This window comes from Anneissia japonica, unplaced genomic scaffold (assembly GCF_011630105.1).
Source record: "Anneissia japonica isolate Jap-2015-1 unplaced genomic scaffold, ASM1163010v1 scaffold287754_len4335492_cov202, whole genome shotgun sequence".
NCBI lineage: Eukaryota > Metazoa > Echinodermata > Crinoidea > Comatulida > Comatulidae > Anneissia > Anneissia japonica.
Window position 1 is genome coordinate 1,278,619 of NW_022705543.1, and position 27,782 is coordinate 1,306,400.

Genomic DNA, 27,782 nt, shown 5'->3' on the forward strand with positions numbered 1-27,782 from the left:
TAAATATTTAAAATAATAGTTTTATTACTAATTTTTATCATTGGGCTCATTTTTACCACCTGTCATTTGGGGCGATTTTTATACCGAGGCCATTTTTACCGGACCATTTTTACCGTACATCCCACTGAATTATACTACCCCTACCATTTAATACTATACAAACTACTAGGCCTACTAATATGGGGTGGTCCCCCTCCACCCTCCAGCTCTTCTGTCCCCTGCTATTGTACTACTTACTACTACTGTGTACTGAACTATGTATTAGGCCTATTTTGAATACAGTACTAGAAGGAGGCCCCAATATAAGATCTAAAATGTGTGTGGACGTAGGTGTTGGATTTTCTGGTTGTCCCGGAGGAACACTGTTCGTGATGAGCAAATGCGTTGGCATATCTTGTGGGACCATGGCAACAGTCAATCGTTTATTATTTTCATGACGATATGTTTGAATGTTCAATTATAACGAAAATGCGTATGAAGACGCCGATGTTGTGACGACAGCGTAGTATTTTTTTTCCTTCGTGGTAGAGAGAGAGAGAGATGTTTTGAACGTCCGTGATAATGAGAGTGGGGTGTGCTGAGCATCTGTAGATGAGAGAGTGTGTGTTGAGCGTCCCAGGTGAGGATAAAGGGGTGTTGAGTGTGGGGTGCTGGTCATCCGTGGGCAGAGGAGAGAGGGAGTGTACTGAGTGTCCGTGGTAAGAAGAGTGGGGTGTGTTGATGGACCGTGGTAAAGGAGAGGGGTGTGTGCTGAACGTCCATGGTGCTCCATATCGTACAACCAGTGCCGGGTCATTTTAGTTTACGGTCACGAAAATAATAATATGATTTAGGCCTATATGCTAGTAAGGATTACTTAGAAATGTACATAGGGCCTATAGTCGGCCTACGATGATGCTCATATCGTGTTTTAGAACAAAACGTGCATTTAGGACGCAAGAACATTTAAAAACAAAACAAAATTACATATAGGCCTATTTGTACAAAAATCGGTGTTGTATTTATATAGAGAGTACATGCCTCATCCCCTGAAAGGATTAGGAAATACACCTTTTAAAAATGCACAATAGACCTCCTTCTACCCAAGAAGACCACCAGAAGCGGTGTCAGTTACATCCAGTCCACCAGGAAACGTTTTACATTGTGACGTCATAGTGCTGCATTGAACGATTATCAAGTGGCTCCTGCTCCTCAGGGTTCGCTTCTCCGATTGCCTAGAGGATGATTACGTAATGAGTGACAACTCCAGAAGCAGGAGGAGATTTTCATATGTTTTTTCACTCATTTTGTCGCCAGGGGTGATTAGCTTACAGCCAATTTAACCATCCTACATACAAGGCCACTGTTTATCGTTTATCATTTGTCTAGTTAACCAGTTCCCAAAAATTTAGAATTGCTCATAACCATGCAGAATACTGTAGAAAGATATTCCGTCAAAAAAACAAGAAGACAAGAACACTGAGGCTGAATTAATTAAAAATTATGAACAAAATAAGAACAGATTGAGGCTGAGGTAAAATGTCGAATGAGGTTTTATTTTTGTTTAAATAGAAAAAAAAACAAATCTATCTGTACCTTGTTTGCAGTAGGTATGACTATGGAAATAATACAGTACACTAAATACTGCTGTAAGCTAATAATTTTCTATGTTTGAATGTTTAAAAATAAGAAAAAATTAAAAACATTTTGACCCTGAAATCGGCAGAAAAATATGTCGATGTCGATAGAAAAAAAATAAGAAGAAGAACACAAAGTGTGGCTAAATTTTACTGGTTCTTGAAAAAAGTGATGTATAAAAACTTTTAAACTTTAATTTAAACATTAGTATGGTGCTTAGGCTATATATAAAAATAAGACCATGTTACTCGTAAGGGGATTTTTTTTTTTACTAAATATCAAGGTTATTTTGTTGTATTTTATTAGGCATAGGTTTATTGAGGAATGTATTTTATATGTAAATGATGATGATGATGATGATAAAGAAATTATGTAAAATTGTTTGAATAAAGGTGGGTGTTCCCCACGAAAGATAAAAACAAAACAAAAATAACTTTAATTTAAACATTAGTATGGTACTTAGGCTAGATAAAATAAGACCATGTTACTCGTAAGGGGAATTTTTTTTTGTTACTAAATATCAAGGTTATTTTGTTGTATTTTATTAGGCATAGGTTTATTGAGGAATGTATTTTTTATGTAAATGATGATGATGATGATGATGATAAAGAAATTATGTAAAATTGTTTGAATAAAGGTGGGTGTTCCCCACGAAAGATAAAAAAAAAACAATTAAAAAAAACAAAACTTTAGTTTAAACATTAGTATGGTACTTAGGCTAGATAAAAATAAGACCATGTTACTCGTAAGGGGATTTTTTTTGTACACGAGGTTGCCACACTGTCGTAGCTTTGATCAGGATATCGACATATTTATGGATACTCATTGCTTTGTTAGGATTTATGAAGGATTTGCTACATGTTGCTGTGTTTATTTCTGAAAATAAGAAAGTTACCCCCTCCCCCTCAAAAGAAAAAAAAAAACCCGAGAATGCATGAAAAAGTGAAAATGTCTTAAAACAATAGCTACTGTGATATAGGGAGACCTATTTGCATGATAAGAGACTGATAGGCCTATTAGACTTAATTTGATCATGAACATGACCCCGTTTTGGAATACGTAAAGCGGGGGATTTTGGCGGGCTCAGCATAAACAGCAGACTATCACGTATCTCTGTTTCAAAATGCTGCTCAAATCACACAAATAGTTAAATGGAGACATCATTGTCACGTATCAATGTAAATCGTCACAAATTCGTGTGACGGAAAAATTAAGGAGAACCCTGATACAAGCATGGCTTAATACAGTAATTCAGGTTCAACAGAACTCGATGACATACAGTTGATTTAAATGCTTGATTTCTCAAGTAGGCCTAATTCATTTAGGTCATATCGACGAGCGGTCAATATTAAGCTAAGTAATAACTATTTTTATATTTACATTTCATGCCATGCATAAACGGAAACTGATCAGTAGTTACTGGGCTACCGTACTTTTTACAGTGAACCCACGGAGGACCCATGGTATAGGCCTATCATAAGTTAGCCAGAATAAGGGACATATATTAGTAATATTGCAACAAACAAATCTGTATAGACAAGCTGTATACAGTTTCACAGCGTAGTTCCGGGTGACTCAAAACCGTTCATTTACATTCCAATATTGATGACGCGGATCTTCAAAACAACTTGTAATTATTATTTATCAAGGGCGTCTCGAAGCTTTACAAAAAGTAGAGTAGGCCTATTTGTAGTGAAGGAGCAACGTGCATTATTTTTAGTGGTAAAGTATGCTTTGTTATATCTACTTGACAAAAAAAAAAAAAAAAAAAAAAAAAAAAGAAACACAAATTTCTGTCGAATACAATAACTAGGACTATTTATACTATACGACTATATTATCACTACTAGTACTAGTATTACTACTGCTGTTGCAGCACTAGAGTACTATTGTACTACAAAAGTGTTCATCATGTTCTTATTTTACAGACTAAAAATTATTTTTGTACAGCAGTATTACTGTACTGAAGAGGGTATTACAATAGTCACACCTACACATAAGGTACAGAAAAGACCAAAAGCATATACTGTTATTTTTTTTCTATTGGTTTTTCTATAGGCATAGAGTTAAAAAAAAAAAAGGGTTTTATTACCTCAGCCTAAATTTGTTCTCATTTTGTTCTTATTCTTTAAGCAATTTCAGCATCGGTGTTCTTTTAAAAAGTGTAATATACTACTATCATAGAGTAAAGATCCCTTCATGCTCAGGGACGTATCCACGGGGGGGGGGGGGTATGGTTCGGGAGAACCCCCTTTTCTAGCAAACCTCTTCTTTTTCGGCGAACCCCCCTCTTCAAATTTCCCAAATAAGTCCTCCAACCCAACTAATGCACTGCAGACCCACCTAGACACAGACGTTTTCAAACATATCTGATTTATAGCATTATTTAGACCCATAAAACACAAAGATCCTCTTGCTTTGGGGGTTTCGCCGACCCCACCGGGGACCTCACGCCCTAAAGTTGTGAATCAATGGAGCACTGCCATGGATCCAAACACCAAATAATTTATCCAAGCCAAAATTGATATTGTAATGCATGTTATGATGGACTTCCTTGGTCAATTTTCGTAGTCGTCTAAAATATTGGAAACACTGACTACAACCACCAACTGTTGATCCAAACGCGTGAGCCATATCTTAATAGGCTCATAAATAAGTCTCTGTTTTGTGACGTCACGCTGCTGCCAATTCCGATCATTGTTGATAAGAGGTCATGCGGTTATTGCGTCACAAACATCTTTTAGTTGACTGGCTCCACCATGGATTCATACCCTGGCAGGCCCTGTGGATTAAGTTGTGTCACGTGATGGATCTGAACGATCATGACGATGGTGATGACGATGATTATGATGTCAGATCGTGAAGGAAATAAGTATATGCCTCTACGGTCAGCAGATCAATGGGAGTATGAAGACAAATGAGATTTTGACAAGTAGAAAACGCATTGCGATACTGTATTTCGTATTAGTAGTTACTGTGTGAGAAATCAGTTCAGTTGTTCATATATATTGTTTTAACAATTTGTGTGTTTAAATTTTTAATTTAATTTTTACCTGCTGATAATTTGACTGATTAATTAATTAACTCACGTGTTTGTTTGGCTTGAGCCACGCGACGAAGCCTTTCATTTTAAAGTCAGCGCTAAAAAAGACGGACTAATAATAGGCCTACGTATAATTGTCGATCATATCAATCAATCAAGCAATCAATGGATTTATAAAGGCGCATAATACAGTAGTCTCTATGCGCCAAATAAAACAGACCAATGAAAGTGAAGCAAGCAAGCGAAGTGGGTGTGAGATTTAATACAAATGCATCACAATATGTTATACTTTTTATAGTATGGAAGTATAAGTGAGATTCGGTGATTCAGCTTCAATATCCTACAGGATGGTAATACAAAAATAATGTGCACAATGCCGTAGCCAGCTATTGGGACAGTTGGGCAGTCCCACACAATTTTTCTATTGGGTCCACAAATAATGGGTCTACATTTTAAAAATGTTTAAAGATTTCTCATATTATGTAAAATGGATAAACTTTTAAGAAAATTGGTTCAAATTTCTCCTATTTTTGCGTAAAACGGGTCAATTTTTAAGAAAATGGCTCCAGATTATTCATATTTTTGCATAAAATGGACAACTTTTAAGAAAATGCGTCCACATTATTTGAATTTACACGTAAAGTGGGTCCACCTAGCTGATATTGTCCTACACAGTTTGAAAATCTTGGCTACGGCATTGAATGTGGATAGACCTAATTGTATGTTAAGTATGAATACAAGTTTATTGCCACATATGATGCAGTGTACTAAGTTGCAGAAAAACTGAAATCTAAACAACAATAACAACAAAATAACAATAATATAAATAATTTTAAAAACACTATAGTGTATTAACAAATAGAAAGCAGAGAAATATTCTTTATTAACATAAAACACACAATTTTAATATTAAAATTGAAACATTAGTCACTGACAACATATTGTAGGCCTGTATACTCGATAAATCATGGTAAGGTACTGTATTTAAGAACGTTAACAATGAGGAAAATAAATGAAAATCACAGTACGTGTAGGCCACACAAGTTCTTGTCAATTGTTTTTAATTTAAATTTGACTTATTAATTAATAGATTAAGTTATTTTTTTTTCCATTAGGCCTATTTTTTTCATTTTTTTTGTAGACTTAAATACAAGTCATGGTTTATGGATATTCCCTCTTATTCTTCCAATTTATTCATACTCCAATCAAGATTCAAAAAGAAAACGTTCAGTGAATGAGTGCTGCCTCCCGATCCATACCGTACCGTACGTCACATGCTCTATTGTCAATACTCCTGGGTTTTAAAAAAGAGCAATCCAAGTGCAAGTTCATATAAGGTAAGATCGTGTTCTTTTACATGGGTTTTTTACACATTAATTCCGCACTGTAGTCACTGAGGTTAAATTCCTCAACGTGGATACGTGAAATGCTCAATCGACTGAAAACAATGATCGTCTGTATTACACGCGAATGCTCCCGCTCGATTTAAGTCCAGACTAGTTTCATGAGCAGTGTTCGTAAGTTGCAAGGTTCATCACCCATTTTGTTTAGTTTTGTTTTTGTGCTTATAATCTGCAATTAAGGAAAGCATTGATACGACTAAAGAAACGCTTAAATTGATTTAAAAACTCGTTTGCCTAAAATATTTAAGCATTCAAAGATTTTCCTTCTTCACTTTAAAAACAATAAAGACAGGTTTTAACACCGGGACTTAACACACTTTAAAAACTCTAGAGAACCAGTGATGTTTTTCTTAAAGTCGCATAAAAAGGCCTACAAATGTCCTTTGTGATCATATTAAGCACTAGGCATACACTACCATATCGTAATCTCGCTTGTTGTCACCATCAGATGATTATGACGATGATGATAAGATGATGATGATGGTGACGATGTTGATACAGTGATTATGATGATTATGCGCCGCGCTCCTGAGCCCACGAGTCAATTAACTCAACACCGCAATACATTATTGTAGTCTCGCTTGATGTCACCATCAGATGATGATGACGGCGATGATGATAGGATGATTATGATGGTGACGATGTTGATACAGTCGTTATGATTATGCGCCTCGCCGTGTTCCCGAGCCCACGAGTCAACGCACTCAACACCGCTTTGAAGTGTGAGCATGGACCTATTAATGATCTTATTAATAGGTCCATGGTGTGAGGTTGAATCACAGGACAAATCTACGAGGGCCAAATCCGGGTTTAGCGGAAACAAATCAACTCATTTTATATTAGTAAAGAATCTTAACAGTGATTCTAATCTTTCAATACACACTCACTAGTGCTAATTCTGAGTACGTGTGAGCAAGGAAAACTATCATGTGTATACTTGTCCCCATGCGGCTGATTCAAATAATGGCTCCAATCATTAACTCCTTTGTTCTTGGTTAAAATTGACATTTTAGTGCCGTCAGGTGCGCTGGGAATGAGTTATGCTGATTAATATATAACTAGACATCGGTTGATTACAGTTGTCTCTAGTCTGGGACTAAGGGGGCATCATCATTTATTATAGCTGCATGATTAAATTAATGATGACGATGATGATTTTTTGACAATAATTATGATTTGCTAGGCCTACTTGACTTGTGACGCACTATGGACAACGGAACCGTCACAAGCATCTTAACCGAAGCATCGTCATAACGCGATTCAAAAAAAAGTATAATATTCTGTAAAAATCAGCAAAAATTAATAAATGTCTTACAAGTATCATTATAAAAAATACATGAAGTTTAATTTAACTAGGCCTATATTTAGACCTAAAGGAAATAAATTATTATAATAATATCTACACTTATACATTCGGGGTGTCAGTGGTGGCTCCAGAAATTTGCCGACAGGGTCTGAATGCCTTCAAGTATGTTTTCCTACAGTTTTATTGTTTACCAGAAAATTAGCCTTTTAATTTGTATATACATACCAGGGATGGATTTAGGATGGAGGGGAGCGACCCTCCCCTCCCACTTTTTGAAAAAAAAAAAGAAAAAGAAAAGGAAGATAAAAAAAAAAAGAAAAGAAAAGAATGAAAGAAAAAGAAAAAAAATATCGCCTCAGAAGTTTTTCGGGCGACTAGTACACAAATTATTCGTGAGGGTATGCCCGCAGACCCCTAGTGTGCTGTAGTGTTATCTCGATCGGCCACACTTTCGGTACCCTTTCGCCCCCACCCCACCCCTTTCGGACATCTTTGGATACGCCCCTGAACGGCTCTTTCATGACCAACCCATCATTTTTCATAATCACAGTACGGCGGTGACGGAGATTTGGCAAACTGGGTTGTCATGATTTCAGTGAACCGGATTCGGCAGGGGTTCGTCAACCTGGATTTCGACGAACTGGTCCGGATACCAAAATGTCGTCATCATGTACCGTATTGTGGTTGTACAGCGCTCTTTCGTTAAAACCTGGGTCATTTATGCAGTTCATTTAAACAATTTTCAGGTAACTTCTGACTTAAGAAATAACGTTGCGATCGAAAAGTGGGGGACCAACACTTAAAAATATAAGGAGGACGTGCCCCTCCAAAAGAAAGGGGACGATCATGGAATGACCAAAATGCGGTACATCATCACACTGTGGCACCGTCACAATGTTCGTGCACATTGGTTGAGGTACCGTCAAACAAGTTAGCCCACCAATAGCGTCTTTTCATTCACCAGCATGTCAAAGTCTTGTGGAGAGTCTTCCTTTATGGCGGCTGGACAGTCCCCCAGGTTCTGGAATCTCTCATGCAGTGGCGGCGCCAGAATTTCCAGGATGTGGGGGGGGGGACCAAGGTCCCCAACGAAAGGGCTGATGTCTCTGACGATAAAAAAGTGGGCGTGGTCGGGCGTCCCTAAAAATCTTCCGAAAGTGGTCCAGGGGACGTAGCCCCCCTCCCCTCCGAACGAAAATATGACAATTTAGGGGTTTCAAAGGCTTATTTAATCGATTTTTGAGTCAAAATAGTACAAAATACATATAATTTTTTTGAATTTTTTTTTCTCCCTGACGTATTGTGGTTTTCTCCCCGATCGGGGGGGGGGGCTTCTCCGAGGGAGGATGTAGCCGTGCCTAGCCATCCCCCCCCCCCCCCGTAGCACCGCCACTGCTCTCATGACACCATCACAGGGGAGCAGCTTGGCTCAGTCGGCTAATCTGGTGGTAGCCACTGTGTGTGCGCTGAACCGTGGAGATCTCTAGGTCCCCAGTTCAATTCCCATCGCTGCCTCTCCTTGTGTTTCAGCTAGAGGGCTGAAATACAAGTTACATAGCGCACCGTCTTTCGGATGAGACGTTTAAGCCGTTGGTCCCGTGTGCATTTATCGCCCATGTGCACGTTAAAGAACACAGTACACTCTTCGGAAAAGACTAGGGGATTGTCTTCCGGTGTACTGTCCAATCACCACCAGAAGGACCCCACTGGAAATAAGTCTTCTTCTAGACTTTCGTGGGCTAACAGCTTAGAGAAACATCACTATCACTTCGAGTAAAGGCATCGCCACCGACGGTCGATAACAAACTTTTGGGAAGGCGCTTCCACCTATAGGCCTAAATCCGTTTATAAACATAGCGCGTGCTTTAAAGTCAGGCTCCGGAGGAAAAAATGTTTTGATATGTTGTAGGCTAGAACTGATTTTTCTAAGACAGAAAAAAGTTGTTTGACGAAAAACTGGGGAACGGTGAATGAGATACAGATTTTTTAATATTTAAAAACTGGGGGAAAAAGGGGCGTAACTGCCCATTTTTACACCTTATTCCCCCAGTTTTTTAATATTAAAATATCTGTATCTCATTCACCGTTCCCCAGTTTTTCGTCAAACAACTTTTTTCTGTCTTAGAAAAATCAGTTCTACAACATATCAAAAAATGTTTTTCCTCCGGAGCCTGACTTGAAGTATTACTATCTATAAAGTATATGCTGCAGAAGTTTATATTGTGGAAAAGGTTGGTTCCCTTTTGTTTAAATCCAGCTACATATGTAATTAATTATGTCACCGTATGGAGGTAATCGTGTTTTCTTTTCACGGTCTGCTAGTGGATCCATCTGCCCGTAAGCAGACGACATTTGTATCTGTTTATATCTAGGTGGTCTCATAGTTCATTGACTTTCTAAATTCCGTCAAGTAAGTACAGTAAATACTAATAATAAACAGGTCGTTTTTCTGTCTCGGTCCGACGAGTTGTGACGGGGATCCGACAGTTTTTCCCTTACCCTGTTGGTTCCGCCACTGAATAGTTGACTTGGCATGTACAGTACTGTAGTAACTTATCATCACTCGTTCCCAACGATTTGCCTATTGTGTAATTGTGTCAGGATATACTATGAGAGACGGATTTGCTAATTCCCACTAAAAATAGATCAGCCTAAAATGTGTATGCAAGCGGATAAGTACAGTAGCTGTAGATACGCTGTTGCACATAAAATGCATGTCTTGTTCTGAATGATTCGACGGCAAGTCGACGACGCCACGGCGCAGTCGGCGTTTTAGGGGTGACCGATTATCCTCGGGGTTCGTCTGCAAACAGAGATATTGCCTAACTTGTTGTGTTGTTTTCTTCGCACAGGCTCTGTTACTAATTTATCAAATTAACTAATTAAGTAACTAAGACAGAGTAGAGTATAAACGCCCTCTGATGCATGGTTTTACGTGGTAAAAAAAAGCTACAGGAAAGCAAACAAAAATGCCAGATATTCTCATGATTTTATTCGTTTTTAAAACTCAGGAAGTAGAATTAATCAACATAACAAGTACAGAAATAAGGTTTGTCTCTTCTGATCTGAATACGTGTGTATCTCAGAACGCCGCCTGCTCCGTTTCAGAGACAGCGCAACTGCTATACCGACTGTCGACACGCGTCTACGAGTGAGCGACAATACTTTCCATCACCATTCGAACACAGGCCACATAGGTAACCACAAGTATTACGTTTGTCTACAAAAATGCTTGCTTATGCATTTTGAAAATGATGATCAGGAGAGGTTTGGAACTACTGTATACCTAAAATACGATCCCCGGGAACGGCCTCGCAGACATCACCAACAATGAGTCAATCAAATTTCGCGAAATTTCAATACGGTAATACGAAATGTTAAAGATAGCATTTTGGTGTTAATTGTGAAGAGAGAGTATCAGTGGATTAAAAAACAATTATCATTTAGTTTCCCCAAAAGAAAGAAAGAATAAACGTCCTCTATGCTTTCCCATTATTTGCAGCAAAGAAAGATAGCGAAATGAAAGATGACGTCATAGTTTGCTAACGCTACTTCAACCAAGGACATATGGCCGTCGCCAGTCAAAACCTCTGAACGTCCTTGGGAGAAAAGACCGTAACATATAAACAAACAAAAAAATAACAACAATTACTACATGTTAAATTTGAGTAAAGTTACACAGGTCATCGTCATGAGAATAGTATGAAAATAATAGACCTAATGATAAAAAACAACAGTAACAACAACAAAAACAACAACAACAACAATAATAATAATAGGCCTAATAATAATAATAATAATAATAATAATAATAATAATAATAATAATAATATTAATAATAATAATAATACTATATAAAATATGAATTCCACCCCTTATGCTTGAACTCACAAAGATAAGAGAATAACCTTACTCTAGCGTTAACAACTTCAATTTTTGTTGATATTTTATTGCGATGCTGATATTATAACGTCATTTGGGGTAAAAAGTATACCAATGGCATCGACGGATTTATGATAAAAACGGGGGTGAAAATTAAAGGTTTATCGGAAACCATGACCAAATATCTTGTGCACTCAGTGAATCGTTCATTCTTAACAAGAATTAAACCATAAATATCTAAAAAGTAGTTAATTAAGCGTTATGGTATCAGACAGTCAACTAATTCTCTTGTCACGCAACGACTATCGAAAGTTACAGAATCAGCCATTGAGTTTTAATAACTCCAAAACTCATATAAAAAACAAACCAGTACTGTCATGCTTCAGAAATTACTGAATGTCGGCTGCACGCGCCGTCTGTTCGCGCCAAAAAAAACAAAAAAACAGTATAGCGATACTGGAACAGCAGATATCCTGTCTGATGTGTGTCGTACGCCGCACGCGACATGACGACCATGGGAAGAACCAACTCTCTTCGCGGGATTTTGTCAACATAATTTCATTAGTAATTTGGAAATAAATTAATATTACAATCATTTTATATTAGCCCCATGATATGCGACACGTACTGCACTTTTTTTTTAGAGAACCATAACATTTGCCCAGGCTCAGTGTTTTTATTTTTTTGGCCGATTTCAGGCTCAAAATGTTTGTTCTTAATTACTTACTTTTCAAATATAGAAAATTAATATCTACAGCAGTACAATAAATTACTGTACCGTACTGTATTATACTATAGAGGGTATCATCACCTAATACAAATACGCTACAGATACCTATTTGTTGGATTAAAAAATAAATAAAAATTTCGTTTGACATTTTACCTCAGCCTCAATTTATTCTTGTTTTGTTCTTAATGTTTAAGCAATTTCAGCCTCAGTGTTCTTATAAAATGTGTTCTTATAAATGAAAGTGTAAAATTAGGCCTAAATTTTATTTTTTTAAAAATTCATACCGTAATAGTGTAAATCATATAAACATGAACACAAATAAAAAAAAAATATCATACACATGAATATTATACACCGAATATTATACACGGTATAATATTATACACCGTACCAAAGTAAAATAGATACAATTCCTATATGCTGTCACTACTTCATTTAGTAAAATTAAAAATTAATACCATAATATGGTTGCAATAAATTAAACCGTATGGTAGCCTACTATTAATCATCCAATTATAACGTAACATACTTGTGTGTAATCTCCCTCTCTTAACGAGTGCTTTTGTATTCATGTCTTAGCAGACAATTATGATAGATCGCTATTCTGGAATACGAAAGGCCACCTCAGCAGCACCATGCTGCTGCTCTATTCGATGCGCTGCGCGAGAGTGCGCAGTTCATGATCAAACTTGGGTTGGCCCTCCCTCACTATCTCAACTGCAAATGGATGTCATTGTTTTAATTCACGATGAGCCATTGTTTGTTTCTTTTGTTGTACGTCATCATGTTATTGATCTGGTATTTATTGTTATATTATATTAAATAAGAATCACACTCGTGACCAAGAAGGGTGCAGCCTCGTTTAACACATCGCACTCGCTAGGCGCACACCCTTGTATCTACGCAAACGCCACGTACTTGAAACGAGAAGTTACCGTATTATAACACATACGAAAGCAATTCGTTCAGGTCGTGCCCTTTATAATGCACATAATTCTTGCATCATATTAACATACAAATAAAGGGGATGTGATACAAAACAACTTGTGTCTCTTGTCGATAAGAATAAACTAATGCGAATGAAAAGTCCTCTTCATTTTGACTTTACTTATATACAAAAAGTTACCAACAATCATGAAGTAAAAAGACATAAAACACATACTGGGATTTTTTTGGTCAAGATTCTCATCTCAAACCCATAAAATAGGTCAAGTTTTCGAACCTCAATGCTAATTTAAGGAAATATTTATATTATATGTTATTGGCCAGATATCTAATCAATGATTCTGAAGGCAGTGTGAGCTTGCGTTTCCCGAATGTCAGTCAAACTTATCAACTAACCAATCAGGATATCACAAAGATTACGCGTTTGTCCAACAAACACATGTGTCCAACAAACGCACTTGTGTAGGCCCTACGTACGGTAGGCCTACGTTTACGCTATCTTGTGTGGGGCCTTAGCAACAAATATCCTTGGGGGAGGCTTAGCAGAAAGGGTCATTTTTAACTTATAAGATGGGATTACGCACATCATGTCTGACATTTAAATTTAATTGGCCTAATTAGAAATAGTTTGATTGTTTCGCTGCTAATAATGATGCGTAGGTGCATATTGGATAGGATGAACGATCGTACCAATAGGATGTGAGGAGAATCAGTTTTGGGCTACCTATTTCCGTTATTCATACCATTTAGGCAGGCCTATAGTACCGTATATATTCTTGTAAAAGGGATAGGGGCCTATGTGATATCCGCGTTATGGATTTTTGTCAATTACCGGTATTTAATGAGACGGCCAGCAGTATACAGTAATTACTTAGAACATGGAGAGGATGTTGATTTTTTTCCGCTGTATTGGCTAGTACAACTTACTTCCAACAATTCATTGAAAGGGCGATGGTGATAAAAACGATTCCGCGTATCCGTCATTCCTATACCGGATCGATATCTCCGGCTTCTGTGTAAGGATACGTGCTATTCATTAGATTAGAAAGTAGGCCTTCTGCATTCATGTGCAAACCCGTAAATGTTTTCCATACTGATTCATTACCGTATATATCAGCATTTGTGCTTAAAATGTGCATTTATGCAGTCCGTAAGTATGTTTCCTAAACTGTTCATACAACATTTGTTTTATACCATAAGTGTACGGTTATTTTGTACCGTATTTACTATTAGGCCTATGTTTGCATACTATAATACCCCGACGCAATATAGCGGCGTAATGAAACTGAAATAAATAAGACATAGGCCTAGGCCCCTATGCCTATGCAATATTTTTGGAAGTTCATTAGTAGATTTTGTATCGTGGTTTGATATCTGTTATTTTAACAGTATAAATCATTAATGATATAATTGAAGAAAAGCCTCATTAGCTGTTTATGATTGATAATGATATCATTTTTTAAAATTCTTACTAAAAGACCGAATAAATTATTGTTGGACTTCGTACATCCTGCACAGACTTCTTTCATTCATATTGAATTTAATGGCAATCAACCGATAATAATTTACTAAAAACAATTAAAGTGATTCTTCCGTCATTATTTCGTTCACCGTCATTAAATATGGTTCAAATAGAATTGAATAAAAAAATTATCTGCGAGTTTGTAGGTTTGACTACGCTCTATATTAAAAAAACAACAATCACAGGTTAGGTGAGCTTGTATAATTAAAGAGGCTATATAAGCTAAATGAACGTTTAACTAAATTAATGGTGAGATTATCCCCGAGAAAGCCACTTTAATATTAATAATAACAAACGTGCTAAGAAGCGGAAGTTTAATGCACCGTGCAGGATATATGACGTCACTGGAGGAAGTTACTACAGCGATAGATATCTACTTCCTGGTTTAAATAGCCGTTACGATTTTTTTTAAAAGAAATTAGCAACAATTTATTTGTTAAACGAAGCAGTAACACTATGTGTGAATTAAGGGGCCTAAGCCCTGCCCAGCCTATCACATTTTATTTGATAAAAACGTGACATGCCTAAATGTGTCATGATTACATCACACCATGACTATATTATTATAGGCACATCATGACTGAGCATGCAACAATTTTTTGTCAAATAAAATGTGATTGTTTGGATAAATCTTATAGCTATTTAGTATTATAACAATGTCAATTGTTTCATTAGAGTGGCAGAGAGGACGATCGATGTTTGTTTGAGTTATGAACTAGGCCAATACCCAGTGGCCTACATTGGTTTTCCGAGTGCGGTACAGTATGATACTGTTAAATTCGAACACTCAGTCAACATTATTTGCAATTCGAATATTACAAACCACAGACGCGACAATTTAAAGAACAAACCAAAACCACAGAATTGTAAAATATTAGGAATACCCATCATGTTTCTGAGAATTTTTTTTTTTTTTATAATGATAATGATAAATAGTGTTTTCATCTGCTCTTACGTTTAGTAAGGCCTCTGTTCTTTCCTATATTTTCAAACCCCTCTTATTTTTTTTCTTGCTATACGCACTTAATCATTATTTATACAACCTGGTTGATTAATCCACAGCGCCGGGATAAAGGTCGAGCTGGTGGGGCCTTGAGGCCGGGACGAACTTCAAATATGCACTTTCTCAAGATTTATCTCTAATTAGGCACGACTATGTTATAATATTCTGGATTCAAGATATGCCTAAATAATTTAGAATTCCTTGATGTTGTCTAGTGAGATCAATATTCCTATAAGTATGGTGCCAGGATAGCTATTTGGAGGTCCCACCGAATCACTTGCGAATTTTTCTCGCAAGTATTTGGGCCGTACTTGGACTTATTTGGTAGGCCTACGAACTCACGTCAGGTAGGGCAAAACATCACTCATGATATTCTCCTGACGCAAATTCACATCGAAATGGCAGTACCCGCTCTACTTGGTTATCTGGAGGTCGTAGGTTCGATTCCCACCCGAATCACTTGCGAATGATTTTTTTTTCTCAAGTGTTTGGGGACGTACTGAGTATTCCGAAAGGTCCACTGAATCTCAGATAAGATAGTAATAATACATACTCCAAGTATCGAAATGCACGCCATCGTGTCGGGAAACAATATTTCGACATAAATTACATCATTCCTGATGATGACATAATTAATGTCGAAATATTGAATCCCGATACTCTTCGATACTTGGAGTGCATTATCTTACCGAGTATTCGGAACGAACACACGTCAGGTAGGGCAAACTATCATGATATTTTCCTGACGCAAACTCGCATCAAAATGGCATTTGCAGTACGCGCTGCTACTTGGGGATCGGATTCAACACTGTCACTAAGCGCAAGCTTGGTAGGCTAGTGGTTATGGCGCCAGGCTAGTTATCTGGAGGTCGTTGGTTCGATTCCCTCCAGAATCACTTGCGAATCGCAAGTATTTGGTGACGTACTGAGTATTCGGACGAACACACGTCAGATATTTCAAAACATCACTCCTACCCTATATAGTAAAGTTACATATTTTGATACCTACCGTATACTGGATTAACCAAAACGCTGAAATTCTAAAGTTCATATTTTTTGTTTTAAAACGTGATTCTATGTGACTTAAGTGGTTAATAATTAATTAAAATACAGTAATCGTAAGTTAAGTTGTTAAACGGCCTCCGGCCCACCCTTGGGAATCAAGTAGCAAAAATAAATAATTAAATTTTGATTCTTCACTTCCAAATAAGCGAATAAAGCAATTTCAACTGGCACTGCACGCACTGTATTGCCATAGGTCCATGGTATTACTAATACCATAATACCGGTACCGAATATTATCGGTGTATTGAAAAGCTTAACTATATTAACTTTATTGTTTGTTTACATTCAGGAGAAGGACCTTATCTGTAATATATGGTGCCGGATGCGCTCCATATCTCAATCCGGGTCAGCTTTTATTCTCGTCCGATATCTTGTCCCTGAATTACCCCTTTTTATACGAGGGGTGTTATTTAGGTCACAGGTGTGGTGTTGCTTATATTCTTAAAATTTAATAATAATGATAATAATGATAATAATAATAATAATAATAATAATAATAATAATAATAATAATAATAATACCAATTATACTACTTTATATAATGTTTATGATGATATGATAATGAAGACGGAGGTGATGATTATGATGATGATGCAGCATGACGATGATGAAAGGAGTATACGAGGGAGCCATTTAAGTCACATAAGCACATACTTACATTCTTAAAATCAAATAATACGGTAATAATAATGATAATACTGTAATAATAATAATAATAATAATAATAATAATAATAATAATAACAATAATAGTAAATAATAATAATAATAATAATAATAATAATAATTTAATAGGCCCTATAATAGCAATACTACTACAATATTAATGATAATGCATGAAAATGTAGATGATGATGATGAAGATGTTAAATATAATACGGTAATAATAATGATAATACTGTAATAATAATAATAATAATAACAACAATAATAGTAAATAATAATAATAATAATAATAATAATAATAATAATAATAATAATTTAATAGGCCCTATAATAGCAATACTACTACAATATTAATGATAATGCATGAAAATGTAGATGATGATGATGAAGATGTTAATGACAACTATAAGAGAACCATGAAGCTTATAAGGAAACTTTTTAAAATGAAATGTTTGTGATAATGATACTAATGATAATGACGATGACATTAATAAAAGAACATAGGCCTAGTCCTAGTGCTTGTAAGGAAACCTAAAATGAAACTTTGCGGTGATGATGATGACGACGACGATGATACAGATAATGATGACGATAACTGATGGCACTATTAAAAGCACATGGACATGATAATTATAAAAGAGAAACTTTTTACAATAAAACGTTTGTTTGTAATGGAAGCCATGACGATGTTTGGTTTGAATGGGAGTGATATGTTTAATTTTAATATTTTTGAATGTGTATGACGTTTGTGAAACGAAAACCTGGCTATGAACTTCTTGTCTATATTACAGGGTGAAGTTCATTGCTTTTACATTTATGATTTATGATCTACTTCACTAGCTTACGACAACCAAATAGGATCCAGGATACAACGGGGTACGAATGGGGACGGGTTTGAAGTCCGCTAACCAGAATTTCTTCCCATAAAGATAAGTGCGTCAATTGGCTTAAGGACTTCAGAATTATATACATCATCGTTATGGGAGAAACGAAGTAGAGTAATGCAAATAATATTCGGTTTTGTTTATCCAAGTCTCGGTAATAGGTGTTCTGTTCCATTTTTAAAATTTTATTTTTTAAGACGAAATGAAATGGCATGAAAATGTTTGACGAAATTGATGATGGCCTATGCCAACTGTTTTCACCGTACATGAACGGCGATCAGAACAGATGAGCAGGAACATAGCCAGCATCAAGAAGGTGTAGATTCACCTTATCGGTTAGCATATTGATAGCACAGCATGCGAAGATAAAGAAAATGATTACGTAATAATTTAGCAACGGACATCGACTCCCAGCGGCCGCGATGCGTATATTTACGGACCATAAACACATTTGTCTTTCTCCTAATGTATCCCGGTAGGCCGCCGTATTGTCTGAATCTCATGAATGATGGAAAATGAAGAGTTAGGCCAGTATTTCAGTTGTCTATTCTCCAAAATTTCGGTATGTGTTACACTTTCATTCGTCTACGATTGGTTGATAATGCCACACGCACCTTCTTTTTAAAGTTATAGGTCTTAAGTGACGAATACATTTTCCCATATTTGCCTATTATATCATGGTTGTGATACGTCATCATCATGCCCCTTATGGACATATCAGACACATCTTGTCACATGAAACACGATAGTGACAAAGCACCCAATCACATTATATTTGTCAGTTAAATCCCGAGTGAGAACCAAGAAACACGCGTGCTCAGGCAAGTGCATGGTACAAGAGGCCGCGCTGTGTATACACAGCCCCTTTAAGTGTTCAATCATTTAATCTTCGCAAAACATGTAGCAGTCAATCTGCACTGTAGTACTGGTGCATTTCCTGTTGTCATTTTTTTCTAGATTTGTGGGACAGGGAGCTCGGCTATTGTCTTAAGATGTGATGGATGGTCTTTTTAATTTACTATCACGTTGGGGTTTTTTGCAGGAAAACGATTATTGGTTCAACCGTGAGCCAATCAAAGACTAGATGAAACAGTGTTTCAACACAAAAGACGCAAACATAAAACTAAAGTTACATTTTTTCAGATACTTATTTTTTATTTTCAATAATAAAAATATATGAATTACAATTACTGAAAATACCATGGATGGAACACGAATTGTAAAAAAAAAAATTATTATATGAACCTCGCAACAAAGCCATAGACCAGGGGGAAATAGGATGTGTTTTGCGACAATCCGTGGGGGAGGGGGTTCGATGGGTGTTAAAAACAAAACGACCATTAAATTTTCATTGGAACAGTGATTTAGTTGCGCATTCCCAATTTTAAAGGTAATTCTAAAACGAAGGCATGTCATGAAGGCATGTTTTGGTTTGTCCCAGCCTGTGGTATCTGCCAGAGACGAATTTATTAGGATCATATATTCTAATATATTCAGAGATATAAACATATATTTACACAGTCATTGTATTGGAAAAAAGGTAACACATTTGTGACCAATATCAATAAGCTTAGTATTTATACAAGCATTGTTAACCAGATTTAACACCTACGTTCCAAACACTTGAGGCGTGTGTGATTTAAAAGCCCAAATAACCTGTTAAATACGAATTGCCTATAGGCAGATAAACAGTAGATAATAATTATTTTAACCCATCGGTCGGCCCTTTGAAGGCAATAATCGGGTACTCTACATAGTTAATTGGGTTTTATTATTATTATTATTTTTATTTGACAAAAACATGTGACATGCCTAAATATGGTCATGATGACATCACATCATGATCATATACAAGTGCATTATGACTATATATGGGCATACAACAGTTTTTTTGTCAGAAAAAAACTTAATAGAGCGTGGAAAGTACTTAACATAGTCTTTGTACATTGTAGCATTAGCAAATAAATCAAGTCAGGATGTTTACATTTTTAAACAGCATTAAAAAATAAAAACAGGTTCAAATAGGTGAGAGGTCGTCCTACTAGAGTATTTGATTTGATTGATTCGCAGCTCAACATTTAAAAGTAGAAACATTTGAAATTACATTAGACAACCCCAAAAATCCTGAAAGAGCTTTAAATTTTTCAACTTCTTTTTACGAAAGCACAAAACATATGATAGGGAGGTTTACATGGTAGGCCTATATAAAAATGAAAAAAAAAAAAAAAAATGATCCAAAAATTACAACAGCATTTTACGTAATCCTTTAGGGATTGGGGGGAGGGGGAAGAGAGGGTCACAGAATAGAATGTCTTGTACCCTCTTGAAAATGATACAAAAACTCCAGTGAGTGAGTTTATGGCGAGACTGGTAGATAAGTAATTAGGATTTGATAGTGAATATGCAGACTGAACTTGTTCCACAATCTACATAAATTTAATATTGTGTATTTGCCTCACCGATTTTTCAATGAAATCATATCCTGGTTTTGGGTAGAAGCTGTGTGGGTGTTGAGTCAAATTAAACACTTGCTACTCCGCTCATACAAAGCAAGTCAACAAAGAAGATTTGAAGTTAAAAGTGAACCTAATTGTGCTGAAAAGTTTGTTGAACCAATTGATTTAAATTGAACAAAGTATTAAATCCTGGCGGTGAAAAAAAAAAAAAACAGTTGTCACTTTAAATTCAATCAAATCTAATGCTATTATGCAATCATGTAGCTATACTGAGGTTGGCGTAGGATGATGCATACAGTATTTGGCAAACTAAAAGCAATTACTTTAATCAATCAATCAATCAGTACCGATCAACAAATTAATCAATTAATCCATTTATCAATCATTAAATCAAACATCAATCAAATTAATCAAACATATAATTAATTAATAAAACAATAATTTAAAAGAAGATTAATCAAACAATGAATCACTGAATCAAATAATAGATCAACCAGACAAAGATTAAAACACATATGGAAACGTTGTATCATTTGCTCTCCAAGGTCGCCTTAACCATTGGAGAAAGTTGGATTTTTTTCACAAAAGTACGTTTTTGGTACAAAATCTATGTAATAGCCCAAGCGGATTATGTTGTAAAAAATATTAATCTACCAATTCGTGAAGAAAAAATGAAAAAAATCCCTACAGTTTTCTCGGAATACGCCGATTTATAACAGCTCCTCACGCCGATTTAGATAGGCAATTTCAAGAAATTTGAGGTTTTTGGCTGTTCCAAGCTCATTTCCTACTCCCTCACTCACAGACCATTTGTTTGTTCGAATTGGCCCAAGTGGATTCGTGGAGAGAATATAATAAGCTTGAAGCTGATATAAAACTTAGTATGATTGGTTGGGTAGTTTTATCGAAAAAAAAGAAAACAACAAAAATCCATCCAATCCACGATTGCCTCTCATGGGGTCAAAAAATCTCTCAAGCGTGATAGTCCGATTCACTGATATGATGTCATACTTCTGTTTGCTTGACTTGCGTAATTTGGCCTAATTTAGTTATCAGTTGGATTTTTTGTGTACTTTTATTACCTTTATTAAAAAACAAATGTCCCAAGACAAGATACTTGCAGCAATTAGGCTATATTTATGCAAAAAATGCAATTTATAGTCTGGACCGTTTGAAAATTTCCGTAGGGGTCTACCTTAGGGCTAAGCCAATCCTGCCAACACGAAAGCGTGGACTAGGGGAAGAGAGATCTCAGCATTTGTTTACTTTACATTGTACCATGTTATGTGTTCAAATACAAGTTTTAACAAAAGAATATCGACTGTGCACATTGAGTTTTGTTAGTATTTAACCCCATAATGAACAAACCCAATGTTTTTAACTGGTCGAACCAAACTGCTTGTACAGCGGGGTTGATTTGACCTCAGTTCGCTGCTTTCGTGATAGCTGGACTAGCAAATGATAAAAAGTGGCAAAAACGTTTCCATATGCTGTTAAACTTAATCCAATGGCATCTTGTGTCAAGAAAAATAATACAAATCAATGTTATTGCTGCTATTTGGGATCAGATTGATCACTAGCCACCAAGTGCAAACTTGGTGGTTGAGTAGTTAAGACACCAGGCTAGTTATCTGCAGGTCTTGGTTTTGATTCCCACCCGAATCACTTGCAAAATTTTTTTTACAAGCATTTGTGAACGTATTGAGCATTCAGTACTATATCAGGTAGGGCAAACATCGATTTGATTAAGCAATTTATCAAACATCATTTAATCAATCAATCGATCAACCAATTCAATAATATAGGAATCTATCAAACAATCTACCAAACAGTATGTATTTTTTTTCAACAAAATTGTGAACTTTTCACCGATGTTTTGGTCTTGAAAGATACACTGAGAATAACATATAATGTCCCAATTGTCTTGGACAACAATAGTTAAATACAAAGTAAAACACCAATTAGAGGGCGAACATAAAATAAATTATAATATTTATAGTACTACTATCAACATATAGTTTAGAGTTCATATTTTTCATATGAGGTATCAGCAATAAATGCAAGAAAATACAATAGGGACCTATTAGAATGTAGGAACCTATATGAAGTATAATTAGAATGTAATACATTATAGTGTACAACAACTACAGACCCTTTGATCTTCCTCTCCATTGTACTGCACTAATCTCTTTTTTAAATGGAGTTTACAGGGACTTTAAAACCAGAGATTTTATTTTCATACGTAGGAACAAATAACACTTTTTGCAGATTAGCTGGAAGAATTGGACTGCAGGCTTTTGTATGCTATATATATTTTTTCAGGCAGTTTCGCACTTCCACTTCAGGAAAGTCACAGGTTTATTCTTTAGTATTTATTGCATAATAATAAATACTGTACTGTTGCTAGCAATTAACATTTAACTGTCGACTATAATTACTACATACTGATCCTAAATTTAGCTCAGTCGAGTTCTTTGTGAAGTAAGTTGTCTTAATCTTCTCTTGAATCACAAACAGCTCAAGACTATGGAGTTGCATTTTTGTGTAAGTCTGAAAAGAGAAATTAAAGAGACAAATTAAATATGGCAACAGTTATCCTAAATAAGGAAACAGCTATCCCAAAAACAGCAACTGCTCTCACAAAAAGGCAATAAATCTCACAAGAAAGGCAACTACCCCTTTCATAAAAAGCAACAGCTCTCTGAAAAAGGCAACAGCACTCCAAACAAGATAACAGCACTCCAAACAAGATAACAGCTCTCCCAAGGAAGGCAACAACTCTCACAAGAAAGGCAACAGTTTTCCCAAGAAAGGCAACAACACTCCCACAGAAGGATGCTTTATTCAGTGTAAATATAGTGTTAACAAAAACCTTTTATATTACAGTAAGTTTTTTTTTGTATTCTTATTATGATCTATTTGTATAAACATAGAGAATGTAAATTTACATTATTCATCACAGGTAGTCTCACTGTCTATTATACACACACTTAAAAGCGCACCCTTTTTTGTTAACTCAGCTGATACGTTGTTTAACCGCGCTTACTTACAATCTATTTTCAGTTTCCAGGACTATAAAAACTAGAGATTTGTAAGTGGAAGTGAAATATACGAAGTAATAAAAAAAACCAAGACTTCAAAATGTTAATCCTCCTAAAATCAAATGTTGTTTATTAGCCGAAAACCCGAGCATCTTAACGTTATGCTGTGTCTCCTACGGAGTCATGTTAGAAGCAACAGGTGCGGACCAAGTCCACAGGGAAGTAACAGCACATTTTTAAATGCCATTAACGCAAGAATGCCAACCCCCTAGGGCATGCTAACAAAATGAAACATGATCTGAAACAGTTGGTTCTATGACATTTTTAATATATTCTCTACTACTGGTGATAACTATATGACCAGCTTGGGGGTTCCAGAAACCAAAAACAACCACTGGATTCAAAAATAGGAGAGTATGACACAGTTTCTTGATACCAATGCAGCAACAGTCACTCAAATAATACAATAGAGACAAAATCATGCCACAGTATTGAACTAATTTATCATATCATATATCATTTATTTCGCTTGATAAAACATAATGTACATAGTAATTCTCTGAGGTGGGATTACCTACAGTAAATGATTCAATATCAAAAAAACATAGTCAATGCTCTGTCCAGACTGAAATCTTTATTTGACAAAAAAAACTGTTGTATGCCCATATATAGTCATGATGAGCCTATATATGGTCTGGATGTTGTGATGTCATCATGACTATATTTAGGCATGTCACACATAATGAGATAGTCCGGACAGAGTTAAAGTCAGGCTCCGGAGGGAAAAAAATTGTTGATATGTTGTAGAACTGATTTTTCTACGACAGAAAAAAGGTGTTTGACGAAAAACAAGGGAACGGTGAATGAGATACAGATTTTTTAATATTTAAAAACTGGGGAAATAAGGTGTAAAAATGGGCAGTTACAGTTGAGAGGTTCTCCACAAAGAAAAATTTTACATAAAAATGCAAAGCAACTATTCTTATTATTATCAAACCTTTAAACAATACCTTATTATTATCATCATTTGGTTATTATTAAAGGATGACTATTAAAATTTATTACAGAATTTTTGTAATTACTATTACTATTATCATCAGACTTGTTAATTATTGTAGGCTTAATTCCTTTTATTTTATTGCTATTATCTACTTATTATTTATCATTTTTAAAAATTCTTTTAAATACAATCTATGTATCTGTACCTGTTAATCCATGCAAAATTTTCTAATCAATTAAAATTTAAGATTAATGAGATGCAGAGGATGCAGTATAATAAATAATTTTCTTTAATAGTAAAAAAACACACTGAATATTTTAAGTTTATTTATTTCATCACAGACAGTGATTTGATTTTTTTGGTTTCTTTTGCATTTATTGATTTTTCATACAAAAATCATTAATAATTTAATTTATTTAATCTTCATAACAAATACAAGAAAAACTCCAAGCTAACATATGAACTGAAAGTTCAAAAAATGCCAATTACATACTGAAACATTTTTCAGCTGTACAAAAGGAAATGCTAAAAAAAAAAGCAACAATCAGCTATTATTCAAAAGTGACAAAAACCACAATTTTGTAAATGATATAAAAAATATGTTTACAGGAAACACATGTGACAAGGCTAGGAATGCAGAAGCACTAGATATAATTTCACATTTCATGGTTTCATTGCAAGCCTTGGAGGGTATTTTTCAGCTGACTTTTCAGCATCCAGCAAAGCGCAAACCACAGATGGGTGATGATTGTGACACAGACCATAGAAACAAATCAATTTTACGCTCTCTTTTGGTCACAATTCCATGTTTGAAGAATCAGGCTAAGTTTCACCGAGGTCAAGTGTCACCAAGGTGGATTTTCAGGGACAAAATATTGGCTCTTTAGTCAGGGTTCTGTTGTTAATGGGATTAGCAATTTCAGGAAATGTAAACCAATATGATTACTGCACTGAATATAGTATTCACCAAAAATAAAAAATGAAGATAGGACTTTATAGAAATCTTGCACTGTTGCAGCTTATTTATAATAATAGCCTCAGGCTTTCAACAAGTACTGTAGAGTCACTGAACTCATCCCCTATATATGACATTTACAAAATATCATCATACACTAGCTACTCTTTATAATTCCATTACTTTAGAGATGGGAATTAATATAATCTCAAGTTCAAGTTCAATGTATATGTCACAGACTGAAATACACGAATTGTCAAAAAATAAAATGGATTTCATTTAGGCCAAATACAATTAATTGTTAGTTTCAAGTACGGGATTTTATATTATTTGTTGGTGAGGGTATTTACAATTAATTTTTTATTATTATCTCATCTACTAGTACGATCAATAAATCAATGAATTTAGTGGATCCACTTTTGATACAGTGGCACTCATACAAAATGTATGGTGCATCCAACAACAAAAATATAGGAAAATACTGAAAAATTGTCTTAAAAAAAAAAAAAAAAAGTAAATAATAATAAAAAATAAAAATGTTTAATAAAAGATGTAAAATGAATTTTTGTAATGTATTCTGCCATTGAGGTCCACCTCTTCTTCTCTGACAAGAATCTATCTGATTATCATTATTTTACCATGGAAAGAAGATAAAAAACAACATTAATTTACCATGGAAAGAAGATAAAAAAAAAAATTAGCAGATTGACATGTAGTAAATATTTTCATGAGACTCCAAAATTTGATGAGGACAGGGACATGCTCTGAGCAATTAACTTTATTTGGCCTTCATAGCTACATATAAAACAATGCACAGATATACTTCCCTGAAAAATTGGCCCCGGAAAAAAGGCCGTGGTAAAAAATGATCCCAAATGACAGAGGTACACCTACTAGAATGTATTATAGAGGGTATTACATAATCATGATTTTTTGGTTTTTATAGTTTTTTAAAATAAAAATCTCATTTGACATTTGACCTCAGCCACCTCAATTTTTTGCAAATTTTCTTCTTAATTTTTAAGAAATTTCAGTCTCAGTGTTGTTATAAAATGTGTTGTTATAAAAAAGAAAGTGTAATAAATATGAAAAAAAAAAAAAAAAAAATTGTTTTAATACTTTTTAAAATTTCATAAAATAATGAAAAATAACTGCAAAAAAAAAAAAAAAAAAATTGTTTTAATACTTTGTACATTTCCATAAGTTATTAGTCAATAACTATATGTAGTACAGTACTACAGCATGTATTACGTTTACGAAGTAATCAGTAAATTTAAAAAAAAAAAAAAAATTAACAATATCTTTTAAATCCAAAAACAATGATAATTGAAAAAAAAAATGGAACAAAATTAAATCAACGATCATATTTCATTCTAATCAAGGAAGTTATAATGTCTACAGGAATATTTTTTTCTGTCAGTTTTAATTTAGAGGTACAATTATGTCACGCCTATTCAATTATGGTCATCATTTTCTATGCATTATAATAAAGCACTGCAGATATGACTTTTGAACTTTTGGATTATTGCCAGGTCACATGACTTGGAAGTTTCTCTTGGCAGCGGCTGATGATTTATGCGAACATACAAAAAAGTCGGAAATGCCTATTGAATAAGCCATGAGAATCTGGAGCAGATAAACTTATAGAATGAGTATTCAGCTATAAAAAACAATGCAAATTTTCCAGAGGGAATTTGCACTAAATATAGAAAATAAGGGGTGGGGGGGGGAGGAATAAGGCCTATTCAAAAAAATTACTAGTTTCTCGTCCCCTTACACATCATTTTCTCTGCCTCACCATTTAAAAAAAAATTTATTTTATTTTACAAAATGTACAAAACAAGGAATTAAAAATTCAGTATTCCATAACAGAGACTACATTATAAGAATACAATAAGTTACTCAAATTGAATTATTTTTTAAACTTCATTAGCTAAAATATCCTACACAAATTGTATATATGATAGAATTTGTGCAACTTTTTGTGTTCAAATATAGAAACAGTGGAGAAAGAAAAAAAACTAATGAATTTCCCACTTGTAGTATTTGGCTTGATATGGTAGTGGGTTGTCTGATAATACCAGTCACTATTACCCCCTACATAGCGAAGACTTACTTTAACAGGTGGTTATTCTGATACGCAGGTCAAGAGGTCAAACTCAGGCTTCAAAAGCAGCTAACAAGATCATTGCTCGATTAGCTCATATGATGTTCAACATCTGTGCCTTCAGGTTGGTGCGAATATTCAAGATTTGTTGTCTGGTA

The 27,782-nt window shown here is 35.0% G+C and overlaps 2 long non-coding RNA genes across 3 annotated transcripts; one reads left to right on the forward strand and one right to left on the reverse strand.

The window, feature by feature from the left end:
* Positions 1–3,022: 3,022 nt before the first annotated feature.
* On the forward strand, positions 3,023–27,782 carry LOC117105790. Of its 2 annotated transcripts, XR_004444945.1 has the most exons (4): positions 3,023–3,339; positions 5,802–5,997; positions 23,039–23,406; positions 27,662–27,782. It is a non-coding gene; the product is annotated as an uncharacterized LOC117105790 (long non-coding RNA). The 2 variants fall into 2 exon arrangements; XR_004444944.1 differs by lacking the exon at positions 3,023–3,339 and having other exon boundaries at positions 5,402–5,997.
* On the reverse strand, positions 19,195–27,772 carry LOC117105789. The gene is made up of 2 exons (XR_004444943.1): positions 27,634–27,772; positions 19,195–23,071 (listed from the first exon to the last, which is right to left on the reverse strand). It is a non-coding gene; the product is annotated as an uncharacterized LOC117105789 (long non-coding RNA).